A 15,087-nucleotide genomic window follows, 5' to 3' on the forward strand; every position below is an offset into this window, starting at 1 on the left:
AGAAAAGAAATCATACTCGTGGTGATGTAAAGTAAAGTATTTAAACACTTGGAGATATGTTGTACTTCGCACACTTTACTATTTTTAGACCCCCATCCTTTCTCTTTTATTTTGGAAAGTTGTTTGTAAGGACACTTTATCTTATGTGAAAAAGACGAATAAGTCTAAGATTTAAATACATAAATCAAAACAAATCAACAAGGAACATCAATAACTCATAATATAATATTTTTAGGAAACTGATTTTTCAAGGCAAAAAATTCTTTTGTCAAGGCTAATTTTACCACCTCTTGCCTCTTGCCTCTTGCCCATAATCTTCAATTAACTCTTCTATTCAAACACTATTTTGTGTCAAATCTCGTCAATTTCTCAAAAAAGAAATAATTTACTTATTGATTCTCGGGTAACTCTAGCATCAATGCTTCAAAAATTTAAAACAAATAAGTAATTTCAACAAAAAAATATTAAAATTGAGCTTTGGGTAAGCTTAATTTCAAAAATAAACGTCTTCATGTCCGAGGCTAAAGTCAGGTATGTTCGCAGTTACTAACAACAAATAAAAAAATTGGTCAAAAAAAGTCAAAATTGTTTGTTAGGAGGGACAAAAAAACACAAAAATTGTTTGTTCGCAGTTACAAATTGCAAACAAACCTGATTTCTATTTTTCCATCCCTTCTAACGTTACGACAATCTCTCCCTTTTGTTCGTAGTTATTAACTACGAACAAACAATTTTGACTAATTTTTTGTTCGCTGTTAGTAACCGCTAACATACTTGACCTTAAGTTCGAACATGAAGACGCTTATTTTTGGAATTAAGTTTATCCAAAGTTTTTTTTTTAATTTTTATTTTTGTTAAAATTGCTTATTTGTTTTACATTTTCCAATGCCTTCGATGGGTTGGAGCCGCCAACAACGTTAAGAGCTTCACACTAAAATGAAAAAGCAGTGATGGGGTTTCTTTGACCTCCAAGCCAATTTTAACCCAACATAAACAGTTTAAACCGTTTCTAATTTATAAACCATGGTGCAATACTGCAACACATTATAAAAGGTAAAGGCTTGAAAATGAAACTTATTCTATCCTCTCCGATAACAAAATATTCTGAAAACTTCAAAGCTACAGCCTAAGAGCTTGAAAATGAACTTAAAATAGTTCCAACACAAATATGACTCAATGTCAAATTAAATCAACCACTAAAATAACAAACTCATTAAAAGCGAAATTATGTTCGACTACTTGAACAAATCAATTCAACTTTGCGGCTGATAACTATTATGTAATCTTATAAAGTTTGGACTGACTTTTCAGGGATATAAACAAACAAGGATCACAATCATCACATAAGACCGAAAACAACAAAAATATATGCTAAAGCCTTAATCCCAAAATAATGTCTGCAAATAAATACTGAAACCAATTAACCTAAAAGATTGCCTTTAAAAAATTACCATTTTTTTCATTTTCCATCCAAAAGCTATGATCCTGCCAACGGAATCCACCCCCACCAACCAAAAATCATGACACGAAACCCCATCAAAAAAAAGAGGACGCATAAAGGCTCAGCAATTGAAATACAGTTCTTCTCATTGATTTAGTCAATTTACCTAAAGAAAACAATAAGCTCAGATTGAAAGCCAGTTTTTATGTACGCGATTTTAAAATGAAGGTATGTAAAATATGTTGGTCATAATTGGACGGAAAACTACTTATTTTCCTTATGCTTAACCGTCGCAAGGTATTGTGCAGCCAGTTTTTTGACCTTCTCACCTTCCTTGATTAGAAAATTAGCATTCTTCTCCTTTGAGTGATATTTCATCACTTTCTCCGTTGTTTTCTTCACTGTCCATCTATATTGCTCAACGGTTATCACGCCACTTTTGCAGAATGGCCTGACGTGCTCTTTAATATAAGCTTCAACCTGTATCATATACGTTACAATCATTCATTATACAGAGGTTTCACTACACAGCCACACGAGGCCGCTCCCATGCAAACAAACACAAGCCATAACAAGCAGTAACATATGTGAAGTTCAATACCTTTTTAAGCACAGAGTTAGGTTGCTCGCTTTTCTTGTCAACCACTAGAACACCATCCTTCTCATCCTTGGGCTTTTGTATAGGATCAGAAGGGTCAGAAGTGTTTGTCTCGACATTAATTCCTTGAACAGAGTCAGTGACAACTTTTGTCGTATCAGAATTGCTGATGTTAAGATTACTAGCAATATGCAAAGCTAAATTTTCAACTGGAACCAGATCAGGGATTTGTTGGGTTAATGGCTCCTTCTCTGGGCCATATAGCTCCTCACATTCAGCAACCAAAAGCACTTCACCTTCCCCAACCAAAGGGGTATCTCCAGCAAGTGGTACGGAATCTACCTTATCTTCTATAGTTGAGCCCTCACAGCCAGGATCATTGGGACATCCTGGCAAGTTTGGTGGGCTTGATAGATTATCAGCCTTTGGCAAATCCTGCTCTTTAGCCTCTAAACCATTATCCAACGTATTTGAACTCAGAGTTGAAAAAACAACTTTCACTTTTGACTCCGCCTCTTCTGCTTGCGCCTTTGAAGCAACGATTGCTTTGCAGTAGTACCAATATAGTCCTCTTCATCTAAATCATACTCGAAATCACCATAAATATCTAGATCTGGGTGACAATCCATTTCAAATATGCTCTTTACTTCTTTGACCTCTCCGAAGGACTCATCATCTTTGAAATATTCCATTTTATGAAGTGGACTATTTGGAGGAGAATCAGACAAAAGACCAGCTGCTCTTAAAGCTTCTAGTGCTTCAGAATTAAGAGGCTCCGGTGTCAAAGATTGATCACCAGTGCAGGAAACTGGTACAGAGGGTGAAGTAGGAGGAGTGTCAGAAATACTGGTATTTGTATGATTACGTATTTCTTGTGAACAAAGGTTCAAAGGTTCAAATAGACAGCTTTGCTGCTGGACCTATCTGCAACCTGCTTTTCTATGTTGATTGCATCTGCAACGGCCAGCTCAGTGGCAGCAGTTCAAACCATTGATGACAAATTAGTCATCTTAAGGAAGTGTTCAGTTAAGCGATAAAGTTGTGCCTGCATATAAAAAATTATCATAAACACTTACAACAAGATTGTCGGCCTACATAATCACCAGCAACGAGCAAATATTTTGAGTAACAAAGACTTAGATTTTTTTCTCGCAAGTTACTACTCCTCACTGAAAATATCATCCCTGTCCCTAGATAAATCTCACACGTCATAATGTACACTTCCATAGTTCATTTCAAGCCATCATTTAGTATTTCTTCCTTGATCATAAAACCCTCTGATAATTCTTCTCTACCAACTTCCAAATCATTATTCACTTTAACTAATATTCTAAATACTTGTGGTAAACTCAAATGTAAAATTTCAAGGGATGGCATGGAGGTGTTTTAGTAGGATACCAAATAGTATATATTACACAAACCATTATATGTGCAGTGCTAAATCAGTGACATACTGACATCACCATACAATCATGGGTATTCCTGATTTTACAATCAATTGAATTTATTCAACAACACGAGCTCACCCATTAAAGTCACTTCGCTTTTCGTTAATAATTATCCTGAATATTAGTGCATCTTTCTGTCTAGGTTTCACTTATCTTGTAAAATATTAAATTGCTGCTAATATAACTGCCAGCATTGACAGATCTTGCTTGACCAGTTGCAAATATCATATCTCATTAGTGGTGCATCGTTAAGAAACGCCCAAAAAAAGCTCACAATGTTCCTGATATCCGTCCCCGTAATAGGATATAAAAGAGGTATTTAGTATGTCAGGCTATATCCTAAAATAACGATGTTTTGGCTCCAAAGGAAGAGGAAAACGCTCATAGTTATATATCTTCTAGAAACTAGAAGTAGCATATACCTGTCGAACTGAAACAGGAATCTTGTTATGGCGGGCGGATGCTAGTTTGGGCCTCATATCTGTTGGTAATTCAGCCTGATCAAGAAACAAAACCAGAGATGCTGATAGGATGAAGACTAAAGGTCTGATAAATATTAGAAAACTAAAAATGAATATTTGACATACTAGCAGAGGATAATTCCCTTTCAATGCAGCATTGTCATGTTTCTGGTGCATCGGATTTGAAACATTCGAAGCATTCTTTCTTGCAAGAACCTCTAAAGCCCATTTTCTTTTATCAACCTTTACATCATCCGTTTTACCAGTCATCTTCTGAGGAGCCTCCTTGTTAGGATATCCAGTTGCTTGGAGCTTTCCAGCAACTACTCCATTCTTACTACTGGTACAAATACTTTTCTTCTTGTCATCAACAGAAACAAGGACACTTTTAGTTGGGTCCTCATTTCGGTCCAAAGATTTAACGGTACCGCTGTCTGGACAAGACTCAACACACTTCTCCGCTGAAGAAATTGATCAATTCTGGTTGGAAGCAGCAGCTTTCAGAACAGAAAGAGGCTTAATATCATCCTTCCGAGGAAAAAGAGAAGTATCAGCTACATACAGCCTTGAAAGAATAGGAGATGGGGAATCTTCCTCAAAATTCTGTTCCACAACTTTGGATTCTGGATTTCTTCTAAGAAGCTTGAGAACTGATTTTAGAGTTTCAGACTTTTCTAGTTTAGAAGTTCTCAAGCAGCGATGCTTCCAAAATTCTATTTCACAATCACGATCCCATGCACGTCGTCGTTTTCCACTAGATGTTGCATATATCTTCTTCGTGAGATTCTCCCTTGCTCTTCCCTTCTGCAACATTAACTTCTTCGATTTGATAATTGCAGAAGATGTCTTCTTAGATGGTTCAGCTATAGATCCAGAAACAGCAGCTCTGAAAGCAGCAAGTAGATTCGGGTCAACGATGCTTTTCCCAACTTCACAAGATGGCCTGTTTCGAACAGCTTCTCTGATTTCCTTTCTCAAATTCTGTACTACGGCATCTGACTCTTTGTCTTCACTAGGCCTCCTCATGATCTTTTTCACTCTTAGCCCAGCTGCATTTTTTTCTCCCTTGGCACATTTACCATTTCCCTCCGACCTATTTGCTGTTCTAAGTTCTGTTCCCTGGACTATACTCATTATATCAACAGGTTTATTCTTGTTCACCTTAGAATCATCACTAATTTCAGCTAATGAGCTTCCTATCTGTCTGTTTTTTTTCCGAGATTCCTCTGGAGGGCATACAGCTTGGTTATTCAAAGTACTTGTACGTCGCTGAACCTTAACCTTTTTCGCTGAAGATTCACCCACAAACCTACCTTCATGATGTCCACTGTCAGCATCCTTTTGGAAACTGCTTATCAAGAAACATAGGAAGCCATAAATAAATAATCAAAGAAGATTTTATAGGAACTGAATTAATATTAGAATCACACCATTAAAAGGGTATTACAATTAACACTTCCTTGCCAAAGGTAAGCATCAACATGATTGCAAATTGCAGTAGAAAACTGTATACATATATCATTATTTTTACTGTTTAGTCAAATATCAACAAGGCCATGACTCAAGCCACCTTAGCTTTTAAGCTAGAATAAGTAAATTTTATAAAGAGAAGAGAGCCATGAAAAGATAAAGCAGAAGATGAGAGTCATAGCAGATCACCACAACCACAAAAGGGACCACCATGCCTTTTCCTTAAAGACCTTGTGTAAGGAAGACTGTTAGATGAATAGAAAAAGAACAGAGAGAACTGCCACCATTTGTTTTGATCCATATTTTGTAAGGTTAAAAGAGCAAGAGGCGCCAATTTGATGTTCGACTCTACAGTTATAGTTTGGATCTAAAATTGATAGAAGAGAAGCAAGAGAAGAAATTCGTGTTCCTAAAATTTTAGAGGGCATTTCAAGAATGAAGAAAGATTACCAGTATATCTAGTCAACAAGAAACCAAAATGAACCTTGCCATCTGTAGAAATCAGATGTAGTGTCACCTGGTACTCAAAACTCAAACTGATTCCAGACAGTGGCTGATGATAAACAAAATTGGAGACATTATGCTCTTCTTTAGTCCCCTAGAACAGAAGACTTTTCAATCTTACATCAAACCAAATCCTTAAATAAAGTCACATTTCCAAAATAGATTATGAGATATTACACATTTAATACCAGTGTATCAGCAGCAGCAGAAATATTATGAGCCTATGATCTACTTGAGTAGTCCCCGACTGCAGAAGAGGAATGAACGATAATTTGGAGCTGGCTGTCCAAAATTAAAAGAAGTCAAATGAATGCTGCAAGACGCAGGCATTAATTATGGATGTGCACGAGACACATTCCAACTCCAGGAGTTCCTGATACCAAAAAAAAAAGAACCAATATTTCAAATGTTAAAAGGGTGTAAAAAAACCGTGCTTTCTATCAAGGGTTATCTCATGCTCTTGACCGACATTTAGGCGTTGGGAAAATCACATTACTCCCATCACCGCATCACTGTTCCTTTACCGCAATCACAACCATAAACGCATATTTGTACTATGTTCCTACAGTTCTTAATCACTAAGCACAACTTTCCTAGACGATAGGCCTTATCATACTTCTAAGTTCTAAATGAAATTCCACATCAATTGGGCACTTTTCAAGAGCTGAATGAAATGTTTATAGGAGTGGAGATGCTAAAATTACCTATCTCTGTAACATCATATTACACTTCAGACATTACCCCTAGACCTTTGTCAGAATAAAGTCATACAATATTCTGAGTTAACAGACACACACCAAAAACACACTTTGGAGGAAAAAGTAACTTGGTGGAGTCAAAAACTATATAGAAGAAAGGTACCTGTACCCAGAACGCTTTCGCTTTTCACCAGAACTTGGAGAAACATCAGCCTTCACATTGTCCAAACTCTCATCAGTTGAGGTACCATGCGGACACTCATCACGACCCGCTGAATTGTTAGTTTTGTCATGTTCAAGCACAACAGGTACAAACAAGTCGATGACAATTGATAAATGGTTAGAGACATTGAAGGCAAATGCTCAAATTTACAACCATCAGCACAATTTACCAGATAATGTAGAAGCAAAAGAAGGTCGTGGCTCAGTTGACATTCTTGATTCACAATCATCTGGCTTAACCTTAGTACTAATTCCCCCCACATTGGCAGACATGACCATCAAATCTGGTTGGACATTGCCTATCCCATCATTCAAAACTTTTTTCATTTCATTTGAGCAATAATCAGGGCCCAACATTGATTGCTCAGTTTCATGATGAGCACTAGGTTCTTGATTGGACAGGCAATTCGTGATTGGTACATTGACATCATCTTGACCATCTATTCGTGAGACAACCACTGCTGTTTCACCGGTATCAGCAACACATATAGACAGTTTTCCGGAAGATGTGTCAACAAGATGATGAGAATTGGAATCATTTCCAGAATTACAGATTTCCTTGAGGTCAGAATTCTGGTTTGCTTCATTAACTGAACATCTACATTAAGAATTTTAGACGATATAAAAAAGTATTCACTACAAATGAAATCAGCACACAGAGTTTAGTACACCACATATTCTCTTAACCCAAACAATAGATAATAGTTTAGACATGTCATCTTTAAGAAGAGATAATAGTCAAATAGTCATGACTTGAAATGTTAACAGAAAAGATGGAGAAGTACTTAGTGTACCCACAACAGAGATCAAATGAAATAAACACTTACGTAAATGAACCTTTCAGCTATCATATCAGCATACTCACAGAAGAATGCAAAACGAAGCTCACTGTCAGATATGCAGGTCATACAAATCCAACACCAAAAAACATAGATGTGTTTATGTAAGTAATAATTGACAAAGTTGAACATCACCTTCAAAAAGATAACATTTGACAATAATTGGATTTGTGTTTGAGAATTACCTAGGGCACAACCATGAATCTAAACCCGTGCCCTCTGGGTCAAATCCCACGCAAAAAGCATGATACCTGCCATCACATGAGTAAGTACATCAAATATAATATTGGACTCTCCTACATGATACCATCTAAGAAGCATCTCAATAAAAGGAAAGTAAATGGAGGCTCCCTGAATCAGAAACTTATTATCGAAATAAACCCCCTTCCCCTGAACTAAAAAATAAAAAAAAATAAAAAAAAGAAATGGCCTAATTCATAAAAATAAGAAAGAAAAGAAAAGAGACCAGCGAGTAACAATATCATTACTACATAAACACAGCACTAGATTGACAGCCGAACTTCTCATCACCAAAAGAATTGAACAGACAACAGAACTTCTATCATGCCATCACAAAGAAACACTTAGCAGTAGTTCAAATTTATGAAAAAGAAAATTGCAAAAACATTTGTACAATAATGTGCAAAAAGAATAACAAGGAAATTTTGCTCCTAATGAACCACATGAGAGACATAACCGTGATAACCAAAGAACAATTTGTTCCAACGGATGGCTTTTAGCACATTATTGTGGTTAAGATTTAAATATTTGAATATTTATCATCACAGAAAGACCACAAGATAGATGGTATCTAGGAAAACAAAGCACAAACAGATAAGATAGCAGAACATATGAGCAATACTCAACAGCATAGTTAATATTTAAACATAACACGGGGCCAAAGAAGTCAAGATGGTACCATATATCACATGAATCGCAGGCAATGGAAGTATCAAGGATTGATGTTTCTTCATAAGACAATGATCCACTTCGGATTTTGCAGCCATAATCATCCAAGCAATTAACTGCCTACACACAGAGCGCAAAGGAATCAGATAAGTTACCCACCCTATAAGGAATTTCTTCTCTTTTATTTTTGGAAACAGCAACCCAACCCATCACTAAAAAATGAAGCTCTCAAGATAGAAGAAAAAGGGATAAAAAGTTATGCAAACAAATCATTAAACAAAAACTGAATCAGAAAATCCTAGTTCCTTGACCAAGGAAAATAACACTGCAAAGCAGTGTGTTTGTATAAAATTCAAGGAGTACACAGAAGATATTATAGGACGACACTTGAAGACATAGGATAGAAAAAAGAAAATTCATACAAAAGAAAAAGGTATCCGCAACAGAAGCATCAGTTCTATCTCATAGAATCGAACACGTCCCAGCGTCTACTAGGTTGGTCACTTTCAAAACATCAAGCCCAACAGTAGCATGTTGTAATTTATATAGCTGTTACTGCAAATCGGCAAATTAGGGAGGGAAAATCAAAGTCCCTCTGTGACCAAAAGGCAATAAGTCAAACAAAATTATGATTGATCTCATAAAAAAAATCTATAATGACAATTTACCAGTAAGTCAAAACAAGAGCAGATCCATTGCCACAAAAAAACTTAAGAGAAAGCAGTTAATGCACATAAAGCACGAGTTGGTAAGCAAGAGAACAATTACATCTTCATCAATGTAATAGGATGGAAAGGAAAGTATGTTGTCGTTCCCTTCAACACACCAATCACCATCTCTGTGACAAAGTCAAAACTCAATAGTTATTTATAATCCATAATATCAACTTGTTACATGTTAAAACAATGCTAATCAACCTTGATACCTGGAATCCAAGTCCTCATCATTTTTGCTGGTTCCAATAGTGTCAAACACCTAATGTCACAAGTTCATATGCATCAAGATTGCTTGCCGTATGGAATTGACAATATACAACATGCATTTTCATCTTACACAAGAAGATTAATATACAAGACCAGTTTGCAAAGAGGTCCGGAAGAACAGATACTGAGGCAACACAGGCTTCAGATGCATTAGACAGTAGTATATATTCACCAAGACAAAAAGAAAAATAACTCACTGGAACACATGTGATCAGTTGAAATTCGTTCTGACACAATGGGCAAAGATTCGTGATAGTGGACCAGTTGTCAATACAATCAAAGCAAAACCTGAAATAAGAAATGACACTTATTCTTCAAGCGATTAAAAGGTTAACAATGTCACGAAATACAATTGTTAAAGCTACCATACCAGTGCTGACAGCAATCTAGAACTCCCCGATCAACAACAACATCCATGCATATACCACATCTTTCAACCTCAGAGCCCAAATTATCCTGCAAACAACCAACAGAGTAGGTATCCAAATTAATTAATCCCACACAACACATCAGATATTACTCAGTTAATGTGGACTTTACATAATGTGGACTTCACATAAAGTCGCTCCATATATTAAACAGAAGATCACATATTCATGGATTACAAAAAGCTCGTGTCATAGATTTTTAAAATATTGCATAAATGTATAGAACTCAAGTCTTTCCCCTAAATCTTTATACTAATAAAGAAGTTGCATGAAATAATTAGTAAGGTTGCAAAACTCATCGGCAAATCATTTGTATGTCCAGATGACGAAACAAGTTCAGTAATGCAATACCATCTGACAAAACAAAGTTCATGAAGACCACAAAAATCCCCTGTTGCACAACACTGATTTAGAAATTAGGTCAAGTCTCCAATTCCAAAAGTTAGAAACTAGCTTCAAGATTTTAGGTTTCACAACAACATCCACCAAAAATAACCGGAAAACCACAATGTGAAAGTACTACTTCTCATAGCTAAACCTGAAATTATCAGCATTAGTTTCCAGCCAAACCCAAAGCAAGATATTCAAACCAACTTCATTGCCACCATTCTGGGCCACTGAACTATAAAAAATCAAATAGCAATAACACTGATGCCTACCCTTGTCTGAATTGCACGCTTTACCTAGCACTCATCTATTAATTTGCTGACAAGGAGTTTCGCCAAATATCAAGGAGATTTATCAATTCCTACCAAGGAGTTTGGCCCAAATATTAAGGAGTAATTTACTTGATGGTATTAAAAGAGAGAAATAAATATATGTGTGAGAATATAAGAAACCGACGGGGGACATGTCTACAAAAGGAATGAGCGGCACGATAAAAATGGAAGATGTAGAAAAATCACGGCAGGAAGGAGTATACTTCTATTTAGTATTTCTAAAATAAAATTGAGTCTAAACCAGAAAGTATGCACTAATCAAAGTGGAGCTCAAATTCTTCCTGATTATTCATGACGGTATTATTTTATCCAAATCGCATAAATTATTGAACTCAATTGTATATCTCACATTTTCAGCATCAAATATCTACCAACCAAAGACAGCATAACTTATTCACGATCATTGATGAGAATACATAAATATCCAAATCAAAAGCATTAGCCAAGCCAACTCAAAAATTTAAGAAACTGAGATCAAAACAGTTCAAACTCATAACGCTCACGTATTCAGCATCAGCTTCAACTGTATCTTCTTCAGACGGAAATTTTCTGAATAATTCAACCTCCATAGCTTTCACCTTCACAACTTTAACTCAATTTCAAACTTCCTACAATTCAACAAATACCGAAACCATAAATCATCACCAATAAATTCAAATTTAAAGCATTAGAACCACAAAAATATAGAAATTAAAGAAAATTAGCAATTAAAATGCAATTTGGGGTTATCGAAAGTTGAGAATCAATCATAACAACTTTAATTAAGATTAAAAACAAGTAATTGATGCACTGGAGGAAGAAGGAATACCTAAGAGTGAGAATCAATGGTGGAGATCATGTTAGTCAAAATAGAAAGAAGAAAATTGAAATTATTTTCGTATTGTTCTTGAGGTTTGAGGTTTCTCCAGAAATGGGGAATTTTAATTTTGTTTAGAGTGGAAATCTACGAACGGTTGACAGTGACACGGACACGCTGCCAAAAATGCCAGGTTTGTTCAACGTTAAGATTTGGTATTTCGAAAAGTTGAAAGGGCCCAAGGAACTTAACTGTGGAAATGAACATGTTTGGTACGGGAGGAGTTGGAAAATGAAGTAGAAGTGTAGACATGTTTGGTGATTGATAAGCGTATCCTAGGACTTTCGACTAACGGCTCACCTAAGGTCTTATTCTTTTTTTTATTATAGTAAATGCTCTTTAATGAAGATTCTAACTACAAAGAATGATAAAGATTGCAAAATATAAAGATAATAATCAAACACACTAAGAATTGGAAGGTGGAAAAATCCTAATATCAAATTGATATTAGACTATAAAATCCATCCAATGAATGAAGACAATTTTATTGATTTGAGTTCTTGATTGTATACAGTAATTCACCTCTATCAATGGAGAATGAAGAACTATAGAGAAAACAAAGAGAAATTGAAAACCCCCAATTTTTCACTTACATATGAACCCTAATTTGGCTCCTTCTCTATCTAGATCAATTCTCTCTAACTTGAGGATTACAAGTGTATACCATGTGTTTCTCTCTCATTAATTCAATGTAATACTCACTCACAAATGATGTTTTACATGAGTATTTATAAGGCTAACAAAGAGTGGACAGCAAGCAAAGAACCCACTCAAAACAGAACTAAGAAACAGATTTAAAAGCACGTGCCAAATATGCTTGCTCGACTAGACAACTTGGTCGAGTGGGGCTGCTCGACTGGGTTGAGTTTACTGCATTAAGTCGAGCAATGTGTCGAGCAGAGGACAACAACATTCTGATCTTGAAACAACAACTCTTGACTTAGTATCCAACACAAGTTCCTTCATATACACTTATTCCAAGCACAAATATTCACCACTAAACCAAGACCATATTGAGATTATGAGCCACAAACATAACATTTTCGATATTTATACATTTTGTAACTTAATTGGAAATACTATATGCCAAAACAGCAGATATCTTATCTGCTTTTGTACTACCTCCGTGCCATTTAATTTGCAACATTTTCCATTTTTGCCTGTCCCACTTAATTTACATCATTTCTATTTTTGGACTATGACCCATCACTTTTTACCACTCACTAACTATCCACCTAATATTTAACTACCCCATTTAATACCCAAATTACTCCCTCTAAATTCCTAACTACTTTATCCCTTTATTAGTTACCCACTCTATCTACCCAACCCGCCATTATTCACTCGGCCATTATTACCGTTGCTCTACTTCATCTTTTCCCCCTTAAATCTTGAAACCCTAATTAGTGGTTCATTTGTCCGCCCCGTCCTTTCGTTCTCTCTCCCTGTCCCTCTCTCTTTCTCTCTCTCTTCACTCATGCTCTCTCCTCCTTCATGGAAAACCCAGTCCTTCGCCCCTTCCATTATCTTCGCCCCTTTTACTTCTTAAGTCAGCAAATGTTCATAAATTCCTATATTTGTTTATCTTGATTTCTTAAAGGAAAAACGTTTATGAAAAAATTTTATGAGTTCGATATTCAAGATCTGTACTTGTGGTTAAAGATAAGAGTTCTTTTTCTTTCATTTATGAATAATTTTTTTTTCCTGATTTCTAGTTTATTTTTGATTTCTTGCTATTTTCGAATGATTTTCATGGGTTGAAGATCCTAAGAATGAGTTCCATATTCAAGATCCTTGATTTTTAAGGTAAGATCTTCTATTTTATTTTATTTTTTTAATTTTGCACCATTTTCGCATGTTTATTGTTGTAGATCTGGTTTTTTATTTTCAGTTTGTAGTTTATTTATCTAATTTACCTTTATGAACTTAAAGATTTTTTACTTTTTTCTGATTTAGCTTGAAAATTGTTCTTGATGTTTTCATTTTCTAGATTTTTCCGCATGCATATTTTGAGATTTGGATTGGATTTATTTTCTGATTTTAGCTTGATAATTATTCTTGTTTTGCATGCATAGTGTTTTGATGAGTGTTCATTGTCCTAGATCTGGAAGTATTTTCTGATTTGGTCATGTTTTCCGGATGTTGTATTTTCATATTTTTGCATGTATAGATTTTCATTTTAATTTAATATTTTCTGAATTTTTTTCTATAATGGCTTGATTACTGATTTCAGAAATGAGTTCTAAAACTACTAATTCACAGTTGGTTATTTTTTGTCCTTGATTCGCCCGATCGAGAGGCTTGTATGGACAAATTTATGCCTCCACAGTTAACCGAAGATGATGTATAAAAAATGCCCAATGATGAAGGAACTAATTTAAATATTGTAATTTCATTTTTCACTTATTAGAAATCATCATCATGTAGCTCTTGCTTCAAAGCAATTGAGGAGGTATTTTTGTTGTTTTTCATATAAAGGCTGAATAATGTTGCATTACTTTATTTTTACTAAATTTTACTAAGGGCTAAAGCATTACTTCAGGTTAACTGAATTTTATTTATTAAATTACTTCATGTGTTCTAAATTAATATAGGTAAATTTATTACTAACAAAAAAGTTTAAGCCTGTTATGCGGTCGTATACCTGAATATGCAGATGATGTGTTATCCTCAATGATATTGAAGAAATTAAAAGCCGTGTTTTGTGATCCTCCGTTTGTTTCCTCTCTTGAGTTGCTGCCACTTGAAGATATTAGAGGATTGGCTACTATTTCTAATGTTAAATTAAGTTCTATGTTAAATTTATGCTCCATGATGATTTAACCTGAGAGCTTTTTGTAATTCGTCATACTTTTGCAATATTGATGTAAAATTTATGAATGTTGTAATGTAAATTTAGTGAACCTAGTATCTGTATTTATAATAGGATGAAAGAGTGTTAAAAAGGTTAAAATTGGAGGGAAGTTCAAAATAAGTACTCAAATTGGTTCCTGATTTGAAAAGAGTGGAAAACTAAATTTTATGGGACCACATTCAATTAAGAGTAATCTCCTAAGGTGACGATTTAATTACAGCTGTTATTTTCTCACTCTTCAAATTAAACAAAGCATTAAACCCATAGAAAGAAAAAACAACACGCTTCTAAATGCACTCCTTAATATTCATAACTTTTCTCTATGCTACGAAACTATCCAGACAGAGGGAGTAGTTTCGAGTTTTTGTTTACTATTAGGCACCGATTGGCAATATAGATTTTACTACAAATCTAGCATTACAATTGTGAAACGTAAATCTATAAATCAATTCCAAATATCATTTTCGAAAAATCGTTAAATTGATAATTCTAGAATTGAAACTTCTTATTACTCTTTCATAATTTTCTCTACCCCGCAATTTTGTAAAATAATCATCCACCACTGTTGCAACTCACCATTGTTATTGTTTGTTCTTCTACTGCCTTAACATCGATCCCCCAGGAAAATTACCTAGAATATTCTAACTTTTACTGATT

At 35.0% G+C, this 15,087-nt stretch overlaps 1 pseudogene; it reads right to left on the reverse strand.

The window, feature by feature from the left end:
* Positions 1-1,258: 1,258 nt before the first annotated feature.
* LOC130799469 (uncharacterized protein At4g10930-like) lies at positions 1,259-11,808 on the reverse strand (annotated as a pseudogene).
* Between the last annotated feature and the right edge of the window lie 3,279 nt (positions 11,809-15,087).

Source organism: Amaranthus tricolor, chromosome 14, assembly GCF_026212465.1.
Source record: "Amaranthus tricolor cultivar Red isolate AtriRed21 chromosome 14, ASM2621246v1, whole genome shotgun sequence".
Lineage (NCBI taxonomy): Eukaryota > Viridiplantae > Streptophyta > Magnoliopsida > Caryophyllales > Amaranthaceae > Amaranthus > Amaranthus tricolor.